General features: G+C 41.6%; 1 long non-coding RNA gene across 3 annotated transcripts in view; it reads left to right on the forward strand.

Annotated features, from left to right (window-relative positions):
* LOC111096385 overlaps positions 1-21,081 on the forward strand; it is a 58,785-nt gene that overhangs the window by 4,101 nt on the left and 33,603 nt on the right. For 2 of the 3 annotated variants that reach the window (XR_005361193.1, XR_005361195.1), the window contains exons 2-3: positions 665-779; positions 4,499-4,796. This is a non-coding gene — a long non-coding RNA (uncharacterized LOC111096385). The remainder of the gene's footprint in view (positions 1-664; positions 780-4,498; positions 4,797-21,081) is intronic. The other variant, XR_005361194.1, reaches the window with a different exon arrangement.

Here is a 21,081-nt window from a genome sequence, read left to right on the forward strand (position 1 = left end):
GGCTTGTGGGGGAGCCAGGCCTTAGCCAGTCGGGGCTGGCTTATCTTTAGGGTGGACCGCTGGGCAGCGGGCCCAAGAGAGGCACACCCTCAGTTCAGCCTGTTCCTCAGCACAGCAAGCCGCCTTGTTTTCCCTCAAAGCTGTCTGTTTATATTGACACTGATTCTCCTTGTGAAGTGACATGGCAGGGTGAGGGTGGGGATGGGAGTGCAAGTTTTTATCCACAGGTGAAAGGCCTGGCTTTCTGTGAGATCTGTGAGATCCTTTTGCTCCCACGTAGAAACTAAGCTTCCTTTCTGACCCAGGTGTGCTCAGCATTTTGTAACACCTTTGTCATCATAAAGTGATCAGCAGCCCAGGTTCTTATTAAGGCTCCTGGGAAGTCCCGCATTCCAGAGCAGTGGTTCCTCATCAGCCGCTCAGGGTTCTGTCCTGACAAACTCAGAGGACTCATAATATTCTTATTCCTAGATCCTTCCAATCAGCTGAGGCAAACGGACAGGTCAAGGATGTGAAACACTTAAACCCAATTGGGAAAAGCGGGCATTTGTCCTCCCTACTCAAGCCATGACCCCTTCGCTCTCCCCTGGCCTTCTCTGGATGTGGGATGCAGTACTGCTCTGTTATGCATCTCACATCTCTCCATGTCCCCTTTCTCCTCCAGAACTGGAACCTCAGACCCGAAGTACCTTCTGGACGATTTAGCCCACCCCCTGCATTGCACACTTGAGCACATGTGCCCGGACACGTTGACGGCTGTGCCTGAGACCGCGCAGTTAGTAAGTGGAGGGGCCGGGTCCAGGACCCGAGCTTGTCTGCCTGCCTGCTCAGTTCTCTATCTACCACCTACACCGCCTCCATCCTTATATCCAGCCCTGGGTATTTTATGAAATTCCCTCTCCCAACTCTTCATGGCTTTGTAACCAGAACTTGATGTTCTTTATGTAGATGATATTTAAGAAAAGTGTTGCATAATTTTTGATTTGCTTGGGGTTGCAATACCAGCTTGTGGGAAATCTATTAGAAATGTGTGGGGAAACTGCAAAGCTGCCTCTATGACTTCGGCATTTGGTTTTCAAAAAAATGGAGCAGTGATGTCATTCACCCTTGAACGGAAAGAACAAAGCAAGCTTGTTTTCGGGGTTGAGCAGGGCACTTCACGCAGAGGCTGGAATTCTCTTATTGACCATTGTGCTGAACCTGTAAATTATCAAGTCTCTGGATCTTTTGGGCCTAAATGGAAAAGCAGTTTCTTCAACATGGGGAAGAAAGTATAGGCTTTGCAGTTTCACAGAAGTAAACCCCAAGTAATATCCTCTGGAAGGCTAACTCCCACTGTGGCCTGCTGTCTACGTGCCAGATATGGTGCCCTGATATGTCGTACAGATGGTAGCTCATCGTCAGCCCAAAGTGGTAGTAGCATTTATATTATTCCTAATTTTATGAATGAGAAAAGTCATTTATCCAAAGTCACACAGCTAGAATGAGGAAGAGCCTGGAATCATGTTGGCTGACTGTAAGCCTTCCAATCCAGAAATGTCTGAAGACACAGCAGGAGGTCTCCTGGGGATGAAGGGCATTGAGCTGCTGTCTCCTAACCAGAGTCTGGGCTGAACAAGAACACTTGTTCATGTTTCTTTTCCTCTGTCCCCATCTCCGTATTCTATCCCCATGGGAGAATTAAAAATGAGAGGAAGCCCAGCCACCTCCACCTGCCCTCTCAGCATTTGGCACCAGTGGCCACAGCGATGAGGATGGCCCAGACTCTGGTGTGACGGCCTGGCACATGGTTTCAAGTTCCTGGCACTAGGGTTTGGACCACAGCTGCGCTTGGTCCAGGGAGGACAGCCGGTTGCTATTTACCAATCTCTAGTCCCTGAACTCAGTCTAGTGGCCTTTGAGAAGTCACTCTCTGTGGGAATAAAAGTTATGGAGAAGGAATTTTGTTATCCTCTACGCACATCTAAGACAGGTTTATGATTGCCAAATAAAACAAGTACAATTTTCTCCTCCCAATAAACTTAAACACACATATTCCAGAAACATTTTGTTGTGTCTTTAGATGATTGCTTTTCTCTGTTTGGCACCTTGTTCTTCATCAGGAAGACTCTGGGGCCTCAGGGGAAAGTGGAGAGTCAAAGTCTCTCTGGCCATAAAATGGTGTCACCCTGCTGATGGAGGAGCCCGTAATGGCTTTGAGAGAGCTCCAGGCTGACTGCTAGGATGTACTATCTGTGACATGAAGAAGGGGCTGGCAGGTCTTGGCCAGGGACAAGGACAGTGTTTGGAACATACTAAGCAAGAGAGAGATTTTTTTTTTTAATATTTTTTTCTTTATTTATTTATGATAGTCACAGAGAGAGAGAGAGAGAGAGAGAGAGGCAGAGACACAGGCAGAGGGAGAAGCAGGCTCCATGCACTGGGAGCCCAATGTGAGATTCGATCCCGGGTCTCCAGGATCGCGCCCTGGGCCAAAGGCAGGCGCCAAACCACTGCGCCACCCAGGGATCTCCAAGAGAGAGATTTTTAAGTAACTGGAGAGGTTATGGGTCTCAGCCAGGATGTGGGGAATTCAGCTAGGGTGAGGGACAGCACTGACCCTTTGAATAGAGGCAGTATCAACAGTCACTGTGTCCCCACATCTGGAGTGACACTAGGAACCTTATGGGTGGATCTGAAGAAAGCCATGAAGAGCATACCCAGCCTGAGCAGAAACACTATGTTAGCTTCATTTTTAGGTAGGCTCGTCTCAAGTGGTGGCAAAGAAGAGCAGCTGGAGTGCCAGGTTCATATGCCACCAGCTTTGTTACCAGCACGGGAAGATGTTTCCTTTTTCCCAAGAAGACCATGAAAGTTCCAAAGCTGTTGCTCATTAGCCCAGCATGGCCATGTGGTAGGACTGTGACCTTGATTGGCCAGGCCTGGGGGAGGTAACTACTTTCAAGGCCTTGAACTGAGACTGGAGGAGAAGTGATTCCTCAAGGAAACCTGATTCCTGTCATCTCAGAGGAGCGTGTGAGCGCTGAGCAGCTAAAACCTCACATTTCCACACTTCCTGACTTGGAAATATGTGATTGGGTATAAGTCAAAGCCAGAACCTAAAATAAAGAATCAGTCACCTAAGGTCTTCACGTAATTGCCAATGTTCCTAGAAAGTGGGGTTTCCCCCAGCCTATTCTAGAACATTTCCTAAGATAAAGTGTGCTCAAGCACTGGGCTCTGGAAAAGTAACCACATGATTAACAAACGTATGGCCTGGAAGCTGGGGGAAGGGCAGGGAGGAGGCTGAGAGAGAAGGCTCACGTCCTTTCAGTATTAGCATAAGGGAGGAAATGTAGCAAGAACTAAAATCATGAAGTGGGTTTTTTTTTTTTTTTTTTTACAAAATAATAATAATAAAAAAGATACAGCATCTGCATTAATATATAGCCTCATGAAAACCCAAGTAATTTCTGTTATTCTGATATTTTTAGAAGACACCAACTTTCTAAATTCCTTATCATTTTCTAAGTTATGAGGTCATCTAACCAGGCGACAGACTCTTCCCCATCAGGTAAATCTCCTCTCATCCTTCAGTGCTACCTCTCAAAGGATCTTTCCAGCTTCATGTGGAGAGAGATCCTTTTTCCTCTCTTCCTCGTCAGCATTTCTGTTTTGGGTCCTATCTCTGTGGTAGCACTTATAGCGAGGCACAGTGATTTTTTTGCTTGGCCAAGAAGCTCTGTCAGGTAGGAGCTGTGAGATTTGAGGCGCAGCATTTGACTTCTCTGAAACACAAACTGGGACACTTCCTTCCACCCAGAGATGCTGCCAGAATTAAATCAACCGATGCATGAAAAACTCTTAGCGTGCTATGTGGCACATAGGCGGAGAATGGTAAATATTAGCAAGTAGCATTTTGGTGTTTATTCTCATTTAAATAATAGTAATTATTATTATTATTATGTCCTTTATTCAGTGGTGAACTCCTTGAGGGCCGCGAATGTTCTGAGGCCATAGTAGGTACCCTATATACGTGGGTAGGGTGGGAAGGAGAAACAGAAGAGAAGGGATAGGAGCATAAAGGAAGAGAAGAAATGGAGAGAAAAGTAGGGAAGAGGGAAATATGGGAACAGCTAAGCAGGTAGTACTGCTGGGTTTGTCTAGAAGTAACAGCCATGTAGCCAGAACTGGCCAATCTAGCTAGGAAGGATCTTAATGTTTTGGAGATGAGGAAATGGAAGGAGCAAAAAATGTGGAGGAGCAGGTCTAAACCATTGTGTTGGCAGAAGTAGGGCTGGAGTCCAGGCTCCGCGAGGTCTCCTCCTCACATTCACTGCTGTCCTTTGTGTTATCCCCTCCATTCTCCTTAGTCAGTGTCAGGGCAACCACACGGCTTGATAAAGCTTAGCTAACCTCTGCCACTAGGAGACTAGGTCATTTCCCGTCCATCCTCAGATGGAGACTGAGGAGAACATAGGTATGCGGTAGGAATTTAATGGTATCTGTATCATTTCAGTGGTTCTCCTGTGAAAACCAGAAGACAACCATGAAGGAGTAACACAGTCCTTAATCCAGTAGGCACCAAGGGACCAACCCCTACTGCAACCATGAAGAATCTTGACTCTAGGTGCAAGCGATGAGGCAGTGAAAGAGGTACCGTGTACATCTCTCTTGAACACAGGTTTGAACTCACCTGCCTACGAGGATTACTGCCTTCCTTGGGAAATGGGCATGCATTTAGATGATCAAAGAACCAAAACAGAGCACCTGCAGCCCATCCTGAATGGAGCATCAGAAAAGAAATCCATCCCTGTGTGAGTGGATTTGGTTCCTCAGAAACTAATGAAATTAATAGGAAGACTTGAAGGGCATGTGTGAAAGGGGATGTAGGAATGAGCTTGAGACAAGAGAGCCACTCTGAGGATTGTAATGTCTGTAATATACTTAAAATATTTCATCATAGGTGGTGTGTTCTCATGTATGCATTTCAGAGTTATGTGATAGCCTAGATACTGTTGTTTGTCCTAATTGAGAATTTACATCCTAGGGTGGAAACCTGTACTCCAGAAACAGCTACCGCAAAGGCTTCCATGATCTTTATCTCTGATCAACAGCAGAGGCTTTACCAGTTGTCATAATTAATGTTAGAAATAAGTTTCTGTTAAAAAAAAAAGAAAAGAAAAAAGAGATAGGTTTCTGTTGATGCAGTTGGTGGCTTTTCAATTAGCATGCATAATGGATGCTACCAATGCAGTTTCATTAGTAAGATTACTAGTGGTAAAGATGTGTAGACTTTAGAGTAGCTCCCTGCCCTTGCTTGAAAAGAATATAAAAAAACTAAGCAGTCCTGTAGTTCTTAGTGATGCAATCCTACACCCAGAATTGAATTCCAAAGATTCTAGTTGCTGGAGGTTTATAAGATTGATTGAAATCTGCTCCTAGAATATCATCATGCTTTTCTGAAACGATGATGCGATGTCACAAGCTGTAGCAGCCATGCCTTAACTATGAAGGATAAAAGCTAATATGTTCAGTGTATTAATTATCCAATACTGCTTCATGAAAGGGAGGTATAGACAAAATGACCTCCAAAGGCCGAAGGGGGTTATAAGACTGAAGAATAAGGCTGACAAGTACAGCCTGGCAAGAAATGGTTTATTAAAGGGACTTACAGGTCTTGGCTGGTGGCAAGAGAAGATTTTTGCAACCTCACCTCCTATAAAATCTGTTTTGACCTGTTTTCATTGCCCTAAAGGCTGGGAGACCACCCAGAAGGAGAATGTTTGAGAATGATAGTCCTATCTCCAGCACAGATCAAGGATGTTATGCTCCAAGAGTGTACTTAAGGGTGTGGTTAAACAAAAAGGAAGGATGGTAGGGCTGGGGGTAGGGGTAGGGTGTGTGTGCTTAAAAAGGCTTCAGGTCATTGAGGGGTTATCATGGCAGATTTGTCCAAGATGGCATCAATCTGGTTCACATAAATACTCCCTAATAAATTACCCCAAAACGTAGTGGCTTAAAATAACAAAAGTCTTCCATGGTTTCTGTGATCTTGGAATTTGGGAAAGGTTCTGGATTAGGAGTTTCTCATGAGGTAATAAGAACATGTTGGCTGGAGGTATAGTTATTTGAAGGTTTGACTACAGCTGGAGGACCCACTTCCAAGATGGCTCACTCACATGGCTGGCAAATCGGTACTACCTGCTAGAGGGAGGGCTCGATTCCTCTCCATGTCAGCTGCTCCATGTGGCACAGGCTTCCTCACAATGTGTTGTCAGGGTTCCCAGGTAAGCATCCTGAAAGAGAGAGCCAAGTGGAAGCCATATCCTTTTTTGTAACCTGGCATCACATAGCATTACTTCCACCTTACTCTGTCGATTGGGATCAACAGTCTACAACTCCTACCTAGATTTGAGAGGAGAGAACATAGACCCCACCTCTTGGTAGGAGAAGTGTCAATCATATTGTATGAAGAGCATGTGTTGTAGAAGAAATATATAGGAGTGGCCGTCTTTGGGAAATATAATCTGCCACACTGTCCAAGTCTGCTGGAGTCGCCGTAACAAATACCATAGCCTGGGTGGTTCACACAACATATGTTTATTTCTCACATTCTGGAGGCTGGAGGTCCCAAATCAGGGTGCTAGAATGATCAAGTTCTTGGTGAGGGCCATCTTTTTGGTCATCTTCATGTAGTCTTTCCTTGATAGGTGCACACAGAAAGAAAGATTCCCTCGTCTCCTCCTCTTTTTATAATGGCATTAATCCCATCATGAGCGCCTCACCCTCATCGCCTTATCTAATCCGAATAACCTCCCAAAAGTCTCACTTCCAAGTACCATGGCACTGGGGGTTATAGTTTCAACATAAGAAACATATATTATGTAAAGATGGTAAAGAGAAAAGATAGAAAACACTTAGGTCCTTGATACATTCATTGTGCTTCTGAAATAATCAACTTTGGAAACACTTCCAAAGATGTCTTATTTAATAAGATAGTACATTTTCTTCATGGATTTATTTGGTTATTCTATTATTATAGCTAAAAGGTATTTTACTTGGAATAAATGCTAGAGCAGAAGATTGGGTTCAGATTTCCCCAAGGCTATTTAGATGATAGGACTCTAACCTGCAGAACATTTAATCTCATCCATTTATTCAACAGATGTTTATCAATGGTCTTCAACGTGCCAACCAGGTACTGTTTAAGATGCTAGGGATTCATTAGTGAGTAAAACAGACAGAAACCCCTGTCATCATGTAGCTAACATTCTATTACGTGTTCTGTGGTCTCTGTGTATATAAGGCTGGTGGTGTGGTGGGTAACAAGTGAGAAAACAGATAAATAATTAAAATGATGTGAGTGGTAAGGAGTGCTGGGAAGAAAGATGAAGCAGAGAAGGAGAATACCATGGCTGGGGACATCCCCATGCAAAAGGTGACATTGAGTAAAGACTTGAGGGAAGTAAGGGAGTGAACCATGTCTGAAGGCCCAGGTGGGAACAGAGGAGCAGTGGTCAGTGGATCTGGAGACTGAAGATAGTAAGAAATGAGGACAGAAAGCTCATGAGAGGTGGGAGGAAATTGTGTAGTGATATGGGAAGTGGTTTGAGCTTTTGATTAGAGTTAACATGATCTGACTTATTTTTAATAAGATCACTTTGGCTGCTGCGTTGAGAATCAGATCAAAGAGGGGTAAGGATGGAAGCAGGGAAGGTAGGTGGGAAGCTACTGGAAAGATTAGGAGCAATGGAGGTGCAAGAAGAGCTCAGATTTTTGATATGTTTTGTGAGCATTTCCTGACAGATTGGAAGAACGAATATGGGAGAAAGAGGGGTGGCAAGGATGACCCCATGGTTTGGGCCTGAACAGTGTTGACAATGCTATGGCTGCAAAAACAGCCATTGGACCTAAATGTTTAGTGGTGTAAACAACAGCAACATTGCTCACAAATCTGCAGTTTGGGCAGGGCTCTGAGGGAACAGCTTGCTTCTGCTCAATGTCAGTCAAGGCAGCTCCAATGTTGGGGGCTAGCTTCATCTGGGAGTTTGCCCACTTGCTTATGTGAGTTGATGCTGATTGTTGGCTAAGGTTGGGCCATCTACATGTGGCCTTTCCATATGGCTGCTTGGCTTCCTCACACCATGAATGGCTGGGTTCCAAGGTTCCAGTTGTGAGTGGCTTCAGAGAGAGAGAGAGCTAGGTAGAACCTGTACCAAGTTATTTTTCCCCAAAAGCATTTTTAAAATTTTAATTCCGTTATAATTAACATACACTATTATATTAGTTTCAGATGTACAATATAGTGATTCAACAATTCTATGTTCCTCGGCGCTCATTGTGATAAGTGTACTCTCTTAATTCCCATCACCTATTTCACCCATCCCCACCCACCTCCCCTCTGCTAACCACCAGTTTGTTCTCTATAGTTAAGAGTCTGTTTTTTTTGGTTCATCTCTTTTTTTCTTTCTTTGTTTTGTTTCTTAAATTCTATGTAGGAGTGAAATCAAATCATTGTCCTTCTCTGACTTATTTCGGTTAATATTATGTCCTGTAGATCCATCCATGTTGTTGCAAATGGAAAAATTTTATTCTTTTTACGGTTGAATAATATTCCATTGCATATATATATATACCACATCTTCATCTAACAATAGACATTTGGGCTGCTTCCATAATTTGGCTATTGTAAATAATGTTGCAATTAAACATAGGGCTGCATGTATCTTTTTGAATTAGTATTTTATATTCTTTGGGTAAATACCCAGTGGTGGAATTACTGGATCGTATGGCAATTCCTATTTTTAATTTTTTGAAGAACCTCCATACTGTCTTCCACAGTGGCTGCACCAGTTTACATTACCACCAACAGTACACAGGGGTTTCTTTTGCTCCACATCCTTGCCAACACTTGTTGTTTTTTTGTATTATTTATTTTAGCCATTCTGACAGGTATGAAGTGATTTCTTTGTGGCTTTGCTTTGCATTTGCTGATACTAAGTCCTGTTGAGCATCTTTTCATGTGTCTGTTGGCCATCTGGCTGTCTTCTTTGCAGAAATGTCTGTTCATGTCTTCTGCCCATTTTTTAATTTTTTTTTTTTTTGGCATTGAGTTGTGTAAGTTCTTTACATATTTTGGATACTAACCCCTTACTAGATATGTCATTTGCAAATATGTTCTCCCATTCAGTAGGTTGTCTTCTAGTTTTGTTAATTATTTTCTTTGCTGTGTGGAAGTTTTTTATTTTGATATAGTCCCAATAGTTTATTTTTGCTTTTGTATCCCTTGGAAGGCAGATCTAGAAAAATGTTGCTATGGCCAGAGAGATTACTGCTTCTGCTCTATTCCAGGATTATTATGGTTTCAGGTCTCACACTTAGGTCTTTCATCCATTTTAAATTTACTTTTGTGTATGATGTAAGAAAGTGGTCTAGTTTCACTGTTCTGCCTGTAGCTGTGCAGTTTTCCAATACTGTTTATTGAAGGGACTGTCTTTCTATTACATATTCTTGCCTCCTTTGCCAAAGATTAAGTGACCATAGAGTTTTATGGTTATCTCTGGCCTCTTTATTCTGTTCTATTGGTCTATGTGTCTATTTTTGTACCATTACCATATTGTTTTGATTATTGGAGCTTTTTCGTATATCTTGAAATCTGGGAATGTAATACCTCCAGTTTTGTTCTTTTTCAAGATTGATTTGTCTATTTGGGATATTTTGTGTTCCATACAAATTTTAAGATTATGTGTTCTAGTTCTGTGAAAAATGCTGTTGGTATTTTGTGTATCAAACTTTTGACATCATCATGGAAGTCTTGTGTCACTTCTGATACATGTTTTTCATCAAGGCAGTCATTTCTGCCAAGAGTTGGAGAAAAGGAAATAAACTCCATTTCTTCATGGGAGAGTGCAAGAGCACATGAGAGTGGATATATTATTGTGGGATTCTTGGAATATAAAATTTGCCACAGAAGAAATAGCTATCTACTGACATGAGGAAAACTACAGACTGAGAAGTTTGGAGTGGGGTGAGATCAGAAGCTGGTGTCAGGAGTTTGAGATAATTTTGACATGCCCCTTGGACTTTCATATGGAGAAATCAGGCAGGCAGGTGGATATGTGAACTTAGAGGTCAGGGAGTACCATTAGGGTCTAGTTAATATTTAAAATCAGAAAGGCAGATACTATGGCCAAGGAAGTGAGTGTAGATAAAAAAGAATGTGACCCAAGCACTGAGTTCTGGGGCAGCCAGACATTTAGTAATAAGGGAAATGTGCAGGTAAGGCGAGACCAGGGAGATGGTTTGGTGCCCCAGAAGCCAGGTGAGAAAGATGTCGAAGGAGGAGGCAGTGAGCTCACCGTTGTTTTCAAAGTCTTGCAATTTATGATTCTGTGATGGTAAACACCTGAAAAGATATTATTAGTATTCCTACCTCAAGCTGTTAGGTTCTGTCAATCCAAATTTACTCCCATCTGCTGGACCAGAAGCTTCTGCAGGGCAAGGATATTAGCTTTAGTCACCTCTGGACCCTCTAAGGAATTATCATGGTGTTGCCCACACAACTGATTCTTAATAAGTGAGGGTGAACAAAAATTGACAACAAAGAGAGACCACAAGAGTTAAAATACCTTAAAAGGGCAGTTATAAGCTTGAGGAAATAGTTGGTTCTAATTATTTATGGTAGTTGTGTTCTATAAAGTTTCTGTGAACATTGAATTAGTAAACACTGAACCATTGCTCCTAGTGGAAATACGAGGTTAGATTCCTGCCAGCCTCTGGTCACAACAGTTGCCTCCACCCATCAATACACAACCTTGTTTTATGTATGTTTCTGCTTAAGGCACTTTATTATAGACTGTTGATTCATCAACATTGAACTCATGGCCAGCAGCACTGTAACTCAGGCCTACGCAGAGCTTGTATAACACGTGTAATCTCCCCTAAGGCCCCTTCCAGCTTTGTGCTTAGGAGCACTAGCCAGCACTTCATCACATGCTTGGAGCCACTTTACACCATGAAATCACCAACAAAAGTCACTAAAATATGGAAAACATGACACTAAATAGACCATTAAAAAGGATGTTTGTTTGTAGAAAGAATGGAAACAAAAAGGTAGAGCACTCCTTTGTTCGAACTCAGCTGCCTTCCTTGGACCTCAGCTAGAAAGGAGTGCATTGAGTACTTCAACTTTTTGCTGTCTCTCATGACCCCAGAAGGACAGGGAGGATTGACTTGGGGATAACAGTTACATTCCAGCCAGTAGACATCTTTGCAGATATGGAATCTGTGAATCATGAAGATGAGTGGATCTAATTTGTCGTAATCTGAATGTAAAGAGCCAAAGAACAAGGATCTGGGATGCCTGGTGGCTCAGTGGTTGTCTGCCATCGGCTCAGGTTGTGATCCCAGAATCCTAGGATTGAGTCCCACATCAGGTTCCCTTTGGGGAGCCTGTTTCTCCCCCTGCCTCTGCCTCTGCTCCTCTCTGTGTGTCTCTCATGAATAAACAAATGAAATCTTAAAAAACAAAACAAAAACAAAAAACAAGGATCTTCTAGCTTTTTCTCTGTACATCTATTTGAAAGGGATTGTAACTTCTGTATATTTTAACTTTCAAGATATCGTTATTTGGGGCTTAACGCCTTACACAAACAACTCAAATTATATAGTTTGATTTGAAATCAGATTTTATTACTTTAAAAATGGCTTGACATTTCTGAGTCTCTTCACTTTGGTCCACATGTTCTTCCTATATTCCCATAAAGTGGATGGTCTGAGGAAGTTTTTCTACTCAGGCATCAAAGTCATGGAACAGAATAAGTTGGCATACTCATTTAACACTCTTGGGGAAGACAGGCTCCTCCAGAGAGAGACCGTGTTGCAGAGTCTACCTCTACCGTGGCTCACAGCCAGTAGAATCCCACCGTAGTACAAAGGTGTTTGCCTGTGTAGGCTTTTAATACTGAGTCCGTGGCAAAGTTCAGAAGTTCCCTGGAAGACTCAAAACCCCATGAATGGGCCAGGCAGTTGAAAGTTGGGAAAAGTACAAACTAAATAGTATTTATGGAGATTGAGCCAGATAGTACTGGCATTCCCAGGAGAGGCGATCACTTCTCTCCCAGAAGCTGCCGTGAGCTTCCCATGAAAGAAAAGTCAGATTTGGCTTGACAGGAGAAGATACCTTTGGTTTTATTTTATTTAATTAATTCATTCATTCACTCATTCACTCATTTTGGTTTTAATAAGCAATTTCCGAAATAGCTAAATTTAAGAAGAAAATGAAAAATAAAATGAACAGAAAAGTGAATTCCAAATTCCTTTAAAAATGCCCTTCTGATTTTTTCATGGAACACTTTTTTTGTACAGCTAAGGAAAAGCGAACTCATCACCTTTTCTGGTATCCTCAAACTATTTGGTTTCTGATTCTTAAAAAAAGTTATTTAGCTCATAGAAGAGTGACATGGCTTGCTGCTCAAATACCCACTGGCTGCTCAGAGCTAGGGAACCTTCTGGGGAAGCTTAAGGGCAGAGCCGAGGACATGGCTCTGAGTCCAGTTCCTGTTGGAAGTTGCTGCAAAGCAAGTGCAGGATAACGTGGGGACTCTCTGGGAAACAGAGCAGCATCCACCTTGCCATTAGGATGATTGGCTTTCTTCCTCCTCCTCTTTCCTTAAAATGTTAAGTCCTCCCGCCAAGGTAATATCTGGGCTTGTGCAGAAGCAAGAAGTGAGGCAGAAAGCCAGCGCACTTGTTTTGCCTAGAGGTTAATCTTGAACTCTCAGAGGAGCACTTAATATCCTGTGGAAGCAACACCCTCCAAATACAGCAACCCTGCCATTCTGGGAGCCAGACTGCCATTGCTGAGCATGCCCAGTCACGAAAGATTTTGGAAAAGGCCTTTGAGGAAAAGGCAGTCCCAAAGTCCATCCACTCTCCTTGGGCCAGAGAGCCGGGCAGATTAAGGAGGAGGCAAGGTTTAAGCTTTAAAACTCCACTGGAATAAACTAGAAATGCGATGTCAGTTAACTAAGGGTTTCACTTCCAACTGTTCCCATGGAACTCAGAGGATCCTTAATGCCAACTTCACCATTGCCATTCTCCTCAGGGAAGCCTTCCTTTTTGTGATGTCTCCATGCAAGCGGTGGGCCACAGTGGCAGGGGACCTCAGACTCTCCACCACCTGAGTCCACATGGAGAGGTCACAGACAGCTGACCTGGGAAGCAGAGTAATGCACAGTTCCTAAGATGCTATTCCTTGGCAATGAGGGGGTCTGTTCTTTCTTCCTTCCTTCCTTCCTTCTTTCTTTCTTTCTTTCTTTCTTTCTTTCTTTCTTTCTTTCTTTCTTTCTTTCTTTCTTTCTTTCTTTCTTTCTTTCTTTCTTTCTTTCTTCTTTCTTTCTTTCTTTTCTTTCTTTCTTTTCTTTTTTCTTTCTTTCTTTCTTTCTTTCTTTCTTTCTTTCTTTCTTTCTTTCTTTCTTTCTTTCTTTCTTTCTTTCTTTTCTTTCTTTCTTTTCTTCCTTTCCTTGTTTTAGATTTTATTTATTCATGAGAGACACACAGAGAGAAGCAGAGACACAGGCAGAGGGAGAAGTAGGCTCCCTGTGGGGAGCCTGATGCAGGACTCAATCCCAGGACCCTGGGATCATGCCCTGAGCCAAAGGCAGACGTTCAACCACTGAGTCACCCAGGTATCCCGGTTCTTCTTCTTCTTCTTCTTTTTTTTTTTTATTACCTAAATGATATACCCTTTAATATGTCTCACTAAATGGTCTGGCTTAGAAAATTGCCCACCATAAGTATATGTAGCCATTTCTCATTTTGAATTATGAAGAAAGAAGTATACAATTTTCATTCACAGAAGTTTCTCACCTGTGCTCATGTTGAACAGATATGCTTTCAAGGAGAGCAACATTATTGACTGTCTTAGGAGGCCTGTTTCTGTCTGGCCCTCCTGGTCTGACTGTTACTGGGTTCCTTTACTATCCTCAATGGCTAGGGGTGGATGATCAGAAATAGCACGTCTGGTTTACAAAAGCCAAGCATTCCAGTGAGTGCTCTCTTGCTCTCAGGCTAGGGTAATCAACTATTATGCATTTTCCTGGACTCAGAGTGGTCAGTGCTAAACCCAGGAAAGTCCCTGGATGAGTTTGATCACTTTATTTCAGTGCGGAGGGAAGCCAGCAGAGTAAAGGATTTGTCAATGTGGGCTCAAGCTGATTGCCTGGGTTAGGACCACTCTCCACGATTTAACTTGCCATGTAACCATGCTCCACTTACCCTCCCTTCTCCTCAGTTTCACACCTAAACACTGGAAAAAAATAACATCTACCTTTTAGGGATGTTGTGAAGCCAAAATGAAATAATTATGCACATAGGAAGGGCTCATGAGTGCTGGCTATCATTGCTGTAATTATTACAATTTGAAGATACAAAAGAAGCAGTGAAGCCTGTGGGGAAAACAGCAACTGGTATACCTGATGTGAGCCCAGAGCTATCAAGAAATGGTCAAATAACATTCACGATGGCTTGAGGGGATGAGAGAGTGTTGGATTCTGTTCTTCCTTTTGGAAGTTGTTTATCAAAATGGATTTTACTTTGAAAAGTTTGAGTGCTTTATAGGGGCAAGTTTCCATTATCTGGAAAATCCAGACAGGTGGGTTTCTTGGAGAGGGGAGGCACAACTCTGCCATGCTCAAGGCTCTGCAGACCTCTAAGTGTCCTCGATGGGGCATCAGACAGCACAGGGGTGAAGGGAGCCTGTGGTTTGTCCCTCCCGGGGCATGGTATCAGGCTGCAGACCCTTGGCATATGCTGTGGAAAATCCTCCCACACTGGCACTGGGGCTCCAGACACATGTGTTTTAGATCAGTGTTAATAGAGTCGGCTTCTGAGGCTCTTACTTCCTGTCATTTGGTCTGCAGAATTTTTGCTGAGTCATTTGACCTCATGCATCTTCTGAAACGGTAATCACCCGACCAGAGGAAACTGTTGTGAGCACACAGCTTGTCGAAAACCTGATCCAACCAATATGCCCAGATCATATACTGCAGTGCCCTGCATTCAGTTAGGGTCCTGGAACTCACTGGGAGCAGTAGGGCCCAGCTTTGTCCACAAAGCATTGGCTTTCTAGCGGGAAGGACAGGTCCATGTCCTAGGACTATAAGCCAGACATTAAAAAGTTTTATAAGCAAAAACATAAACTATGTGACTGGGTAGCACAGAATAATTCATTCTGTCTGGGGAGAATTGCAAAGGAAGGCACACGGAGCTAGGCTTTGGAGACAAAGCAGAACATGCATGGACAAGACAGGACAGGAATATTTGGGCAGAGGGTGTGTAGAAGCCAGAAAACGTGTGCAGGTTCATGGCATCAGCTCGTGTACCCAGCATGTTGGACTGGACCACAGGAAGCACAAAAGGGGGTTTGGTGGGAGAGCAGTTGGGCCAGCTCATAGAGGACGGAGTGAATGCACGACTGCAGAGTCAACACCTGCTTCCACATGAAGAGGAAAGGCTTTGGGGCCAGGGAGTGGTAGGATCACAGCGAGGGCGCCTCAGAAGAATGCCTTGGTCAAGGAGGGAGTCTGTGGGCAGTTATACGTAAAGGGCAGGAAGACAGGACAGGGCAGGGGGCTTAGTCATGTATGCAGGTAAGAGTTGATGAGGCCTGAACTTTGGAAGTCACAGAGAGAATGTAAAGAAGGGAAGGGAAGACACTAAACGAAACTCTGGGAGGCAGAAAGAGAGGACTGATCTCCATTTGTCTACGTCTGAGCTCCACTGTGGGAACTGAGCGGGGAGGGGCAGCAGGTTGTGCAGCTGAGGGGAAGGGGGTTGGTTAACCTAGAGAAAGGGCTGGTCCACACTTTAGTGATAGCTCATCTGTACATGAGAGACACCGGGCACAACTGTTTCCTGATCTCCTCCAAAAAAGGCTCAAGTTAAGATCTGGAGGGTATAGAGGAGATATGAAGAAAGAATATGCAAATGGGGAAAGAGAGGCAGAGAGCAGGAAGTGTTTTATATTCAGGATGGTTTTGTTTCTGAGCCTCGATCTCTGCGTCACTTCCTGAACATGGGAAGACATGCTTCCCTTCATCTCCCTTACTGGAAGCCATCTCAGTCCCTCCTTGGTCAGCAGTTTCCTCTTTGAACAGAAAAGTCAGCTTCACTGTTACTTAAGGGAAAACCAAAAAGCCCTGGATATGAATTCACCTTTGGAAATAGCTGTGCAAAATTCCTTTGTGAATTTAAAATCAGTATATGGGACATAACAGGTATAATGGGGTTTGTGATGGTATTAACCATCAAAATCAAATCTCCTGAAGCGACTCATGATGGAATGCCACTTCAAAGCAGCTTTGGCGGGAAAAGGGGCATATTGTGAGATTATGGGGGCATCTGCACTCACCCAAGACAGGGAGTCACTGAGAGTCACTGAATGCCAAGAGCTCCATTCAGTCCTGGCTTCTGCTTCTCCCAAATCGGTGGTCTTCTCTCTGCCTGCAGGTTGACCATCACCAGCTCAACCACCACATAGCACCTGAATGACCTGTGTATAGGTTACAGACAAAGCCAGTTCATGTCTATCTTAATTCCAATTTCCTGGGGACTCTGTTCCACCTGGGTCAATAATCTACGTAGCTCAAGAATAGCTGCTGAAAGGCATGCACTGCTGGGCAGAGCAGGCGCAGTTCTCAGGCCAAAGGGTCACGGGCTAGACAGCCACCACCTGAAGTCCCTTTAAAAATCATGACAGGTCAAAACACTAATCTTGCCTGAGTCTGTGGCAGGTAGGGTGTTTAAAATGCTGAGACCAGGAATATGTTAATGAAGATAAAGAACTTCTAGCACAAAATCACTGAGAAAAGTCACCATCTAGAGTGGTAGAATCATATGATGCAATCAAGTTATCTATTAATGAGGTCACCCATGAAAACACTGACCAGTCTTTGGCATTCTTGAAACTTTGGAAGAGTCAACCAGTCATTACTCTTCTGTGAACACACAGGAGCTGCCACTTCTGAAGCTTCTTCAACCATCAGGTTGTGGCAGCTTTGTTTTAATCATGTCACTTCCCTTCTCAGAAGTCGTATGTATTTCTATTTCGTCATCTTAAGCTTTTTGTCAAGAGCTTCAAGGCCCATACCATCACATCACACCACATTCCATCCTAACCCATTCCTTTTCATTCTTGTTGCTCATCTCATGTCGTATGGAGTTTCGGTGGTTTTACCTCTAGGTGGGCTATAGTGTACATTCCTCTGTCTCACCCCTGAAGATTCTGATTCTGGGCCACAGGAGTCTGTATCTATATACACACATGCATATATATATACATATACATATTTATACAAACACATATATACATATTTTTAAAGATTTATTTACTGAGAGAGAGAGCACAAGTGAGCATGTATATATGGGGTGGAGGGAGGGGCAGAAGGAGAGGGAGAGAGAGAATCCTAAGCAGGCTCCACACACAGCATGGAGCCAACACAGGACTCCATATCATGACCCCAAAATTATGACCTGAGCTGAAACCAAGAATCAGCCACTTAACTGGTACCCCTGTATGTTTTTCAAAACTGTATTTATTTTTATACTTAAAAATGTATTTATAAAAATATACAGCCACCCAGGTGCCCCTGCATATGTTTTATATTTTTTAAAAAATATATTCTATATATATAAAATACTTACATATTTTACATATACATTTATATTAAAATTATTTTAAAAATACATATTTAGATATATATTTTAAAAAGCTTTATTGAGGTATAATTGGCATACAATAAGCTATTCATATTTAAATGTACATTTTGATAAGTTTTAACATATGCATATGCCTGTGAAACTATCACCAAAATCAAGATGGTGAACATATCCATCAACCTCCCAAACTTTCCTCATGCTCCTTTGTCACCCCCACCTCCTGCCTTTCCCTTTTGCCCTGACCCCCTGGCCTTCTATCTCCAGGCAACATGCAGTTGTGAGAAAAAAAACAAGAGAGTGGAAGCATGAGCAGGGGGAGAGGCAGAGGGAAAGGAATCCTCAAGCAGACTCCCTGCTGAGTGTGGAGCCTGATGCAAGGTCTGATCCCCCTGACCCTGAGATCAGAACCTGAGATGAAACCAAGAATGAGTTAGACACTCAACTGACTGAGCCACCAAGATGCCCCTGCATGTTTAATTTTATAAAATGCTTCCAAACTGTTTTGCAGATTGGCTGCACTAATTTACATTCCCATCAGCAATATATGATCCAGTTTTACCAAATCTTTGCCAGTATTTAGTATTGTATTTATTTTTTATTTTAACCATTCTGATAGGAGTATGGTGATATCTCATTGTTGTTTTAATTTGCATTTCTCTAACAGCATTTAATTTGAATATCTTTCAGATGTACTTACTTTCCATTGATAGCTTCTTCAGTGAATTCATATCTTTGTCTTCTACCTATATTGATCTTTTTTTTTTTATTGTTGAGCTTTCTGAGTTTTTTTTAATATATTCTAAATGTTAGTCCTAATCTTTTGTTGGATATATGGTTTGTAAATGTTTTTCTAACCCTGTAGCTTGCCTTATTGTTCTCTTGAGTCTTTGATAGAGAAAAAAAAAAAAAAAACAACTTTAATTTTGATAAAGCCCCATTTATCAGTCTTTTATAGATTAACTTCTGGTGTCAAATCTAAGGACTCCTTGTCTGGCTTTAAAAGGAGATTTTCTTCTTCTTTTTTTTTTTTCCCTAAAAAATTTATAGTCTTATTTTTTACATTTAAGTTTATAATCTATTTTGAGTTAATTTTTGTGTAAGGGTTAAGGTATAAATCAAGTTTTATTAAAAAAATTTTTTTTTTGCCTATGCATATCCAATCGCTCTAGCAATATTTGTTGAAAAGGTGATCTTTACTTCCTTTGAGTTGCTTTTGGACAATTGTCAAAAATCAGTTGGGCATATTGTGTGAATCTATTTCTTGGTTCTCTGTTCTGTTTGATTCCTCTATGTGTCTACTCTTCTGCCAGAAATCCATGCTGTTTTGATTACTTTAAATGTATAGTAGGTCTTAATATTGGGCAAAGTGATTCTTGCCACTTGTCTATTAGGATTATTTTTAGCTATTCTAGAGTGTTTGCGTTTCCTTATAAATTTTAAAATAAGCTTGTACATATCTACAAAAATTTTTGCTAAGATTTTTATAGAAGTTACATTAAACCTACCTCAACATCATAAAGGTCATGCTTGAAAAACACATTGTTAATATCATATTCAATGGCAGAGTCAGGTACAAGGCAAGGATGTCCACTCTTACCACTTTGATGCAACTTAGTACTAGAAGTCTTAGTCACAGCAGTCAGACAACAAAAAGAAATAAAAGGCTTTCAAATTACTGAGGAAGAAGTAAAGCTTTCACTATTTGCTGATGACATGATACTATATATAGAAAGCCCAAAAGTTCTACCAAAAAACTACTAGAACCAATCACTGAATTCAGTAAGGTCCCAGGACACAACATCAGTATACAGAAATCTGTTGCATTTCTATGCATTAATAATGAAATGGCAGAATGAGAAATTGAGAAAACAATCGAATTTTCAATTGCACCAAAAGTAATTAAATACCTGGAAATAAACTTAATCAAGAAGGTAAAAGACCTGTATTCTGAAAACTATAAAACACTGATGAAAGGAATTGAACACAACACAAACAAATGGAAAGGCATTCCATGCTCATGGATTGAAAGAACAAATACTGTTAAACTGTCTATACTACCCAATGCAACCTAGATATTTAATGCAATCTCTATCAAAATACCAATGGCATTTTTCATAGAATTAGAACAAATAATCCTAGAATTTAAATGGAACAAAAAACCCTGAATAACCAAAATAATCTTGAAAAAGAACAAAACTGGAGGTATTAAAATCCCAGATTTCAAGATATACTACAAATCTGTAGTAATCAAAACAGTAAGGCACTGACACAGAAATAGATACATAGATCAATGGAACAGAATAGAGAGCCCAGAAATATGCCCATGAATATATGGTCAAGTAATCTTTGGCAAAGGAGGCAAGAATATGCAGTGGGAAAAAGACAGTCTCTTCAACAAATGGTGTTGGAAAACTGCACAACTACATGCAAAAGTGTGAAACTGGACCACTTTCTTCTATCATCCACAAAAGCAAACTCAAAATGGGTTAAAGATCTAAATGTAAGACCTGAAACCGTAAAAATCCTGGAAGGGAGCACAAGCAGTAATTTCTCTGACTTAGGCCATAGAAACATTTTTCTAGAGATGTCTCCTGAAGCAAATGAAACAAAAGCAAAAATAAACTATTGGGACTACATCAAAATAAAAGGCTTCTGCACAGCAAAGGAAACAATCAACAAAATTACTTTTTTTTTTCAGTTGTCTGTTGCCTTTAATTAATCTCTAAATAGAGAACATATCCTTCTATGATTATAATACAGAAATGTCTATGAACAAAATACATAACTTTTTTGATATATGCCTAGGAAAGGATGGTGTCAGCCAAGTTCATCCAAAGGCATTAAGTAGCAGCATCTATGTAGCCAGGCCGTGGTCAGTGTTTGGGGACAGAGGTAAATATCCGCAATCCGTGCATCCCTTTGATTTCTTCTTTTACTGCCTGATTGACGATTTGATGCTGTTGGACGGTTCTTTTCTCCTTAAATTCTTCTGACTCGATCTGGATTTCATACATCGCCCCACAGCCTCCTTTGCTGTTGTCGCCCCAAACAGTTGATTGTTTCCTTTGCTGTGCAGAAGCCTTTTATTTTGATGTAGTCCCAATAGTTTATTTTTGCTTTTGTTTCATTTGCTTCAGGAGACATCTCTAGAAAAATGACATATCTGATAAGGGGTTAATATGCAAAACATATAAAGAACTTATACAACTCAACACCAGAAAAACAAATAACTCAATTAAAAAATAGGCAGAAGACATGAACAGACATTTCTCCAAAGACAGCCAGATAGCCAACAGAACAAAAGCAGTCTTGTTGAGCAGAAAAAGATGCTCAACAGGACTCATTATCAGGGAAATGCAAATCAAAACCACAATGAGATAT

The sequence above is a fragment of the Canis lupus genome, chromosome 6 (assembly GCF_011100685.1).
Source record: "Canis lupus familiaris isolate Mischka breed German Shepherd chromosome 6, alternate assembly UU_Cfam_GSD_1.0, whole genome shotgun sequence".
Lineage (NCBI taxonomy): Eukaryota > Metazoa > Chordata > Mammalia > Carnivora > Canidae > Canis > Canis lupus.